We start from the raw sequence: 1,697 nt of genomic DNA, 5'->3' as shown, positions 1-1,697 counted from the left end.
TTTGTATTTGTTCTGGTTATAAATTGGATTACTTAATTTCACTATTTTAGTAAAACGAATGAAAGGTGATCCGTTTCTGGGATTGTTTGGTTATTGTTTATTTCTACTCAGTCGTCTTTGTAATTTCTATGGATCGATTCATCCAAATGATAAAGTGTTATATTTGTGTTGTCAAAATACTTTCATGCTGTACATTACAAATATAGTTTATACAGTATTTATTATATTGTTTTATAAATACTTTTTGTATGTTTTATTAAATGGAGTTTATGTACTTTTTGTGCAGAGGCTCGCGCATTGTAGCGCATTGTAGCGCATTGTCGCGCATTGACGTATTGACGAGACCAGAATAGAGAATCTTTGTAAAACGATCTTGTGTGAGGTGTTCATTCCCTTTTCCTCCCCCCTCTTGTTCTTCCTTACCCTCTTGTGGAAAACGCTGTATCGAAGATAGAACCCACCCCCAACAACTACAACATGTCCATCCTTCACTCCCTCCCCACCGAGAAGGGACTCATTCCTTCCACCCCTTTGCTGACAATCAGACCATGATGGGTAATCCATGTGCTGGCCTGAATCATTCGCCTTTCTTGCCAATTATCGCTTTTTCTCTTCTTCTTCTTCTTCCTTTTCTTTCTCCCTGTCTTTGTTTCTTATTTCCTTCCTTTCTGATCCCTCGAGCTCAAGTCAGGATTTTCTTCATCCTCCAAGGCCTGGTTCTGTGGCTGTTTGTTTTTCGGATAAGACGTGCCGATTTCAAGCACGTGCAGTGCTTACAGCTAGTGAACGAACACGTGACAAACAAAAAGCCTGTTGTCTTTTCAAATTCCGGGTGTGGGGGGTACACGAGTGTTAAACGCGAGCGCGTGCGCGCGCGCACACACACACACACACACACACACACACACATACACACACATACAGAGAGAGAGAGATTTGTATTTTGTATTTGTATTTCATTTTATCACAGCAGATTTCTCTGTGTGAAATTCGGGCTGCTCTCCCCAGGGAGAGCGCGTCGCTACACTACAGCGCCACCCTTTTTTTTTTTTTTTTCTTTCTTTTTTTTTTCTCTACGTGCAGTTTTATTTGTTTTTTCCTATCGAAGTGGATTTTTCTACATAATTTTGCCAAGAACAACCCTTTTGTTACCGTGGGTTCTTTTACGTGCGCTAAGTGCATGCTGCACACGGGACCTCGGTTTATCGTCTCATCCGAATGACTAGCGTCCAGACCACCACTCAAGGTCTAGTGGAGGGGGAGAAAATATCGGCGGCTGAGCCGTGATTCGAACCAACGCGCTCAGGTTCTCTCGCTTCCTAGGCGGACGCGTTATCTCTAGGCCATCACTCCACATATGATGATGATGATGATGATGAATGATTTATTCATTTATAGGCCATTGCCCCTTATGAAAGGGTGTCAGAAATTCTTCACAGACAGCGCATCATGCATTGTAAAATGACATACGTTCAGCTAACATAGATATATCATACCCTCTAGTAAGTAACATATCCTCACCAAAGTAATACATAATACACACCATGAAACATGCCTGTATTTAACTGACATTTATACACCTAAATAATATTTCATACACGCTAAATAATATCTCATACGTGCTTGGTTAATAGCGCTCAGTTTAGTTATTCGCGTTGTCCATATATGTAAGTCGTGCTCAGATACACTAAGACATA

Source organism: Babylonia areolata, chromosome 22 (genome assembly GCF_041734735.1).
Source record: "Babylonia areolata isolate BAREFJ2019XMU chromosome 22, ASM4173473v1, whole genome shotgun sequence".
NCBI classification, from domain to species: domain Eukaryota; kingdom Metazoa; phylum Mollusca; class Gastropoda; order Neogastropoda; family Buccinidae; genus Babylonia; species Babylonia areolata.
The sequence above is the reverse complement of the archived record's forward strand: the minus strand, read 5'-3'. Positions refer to the sequence as shown.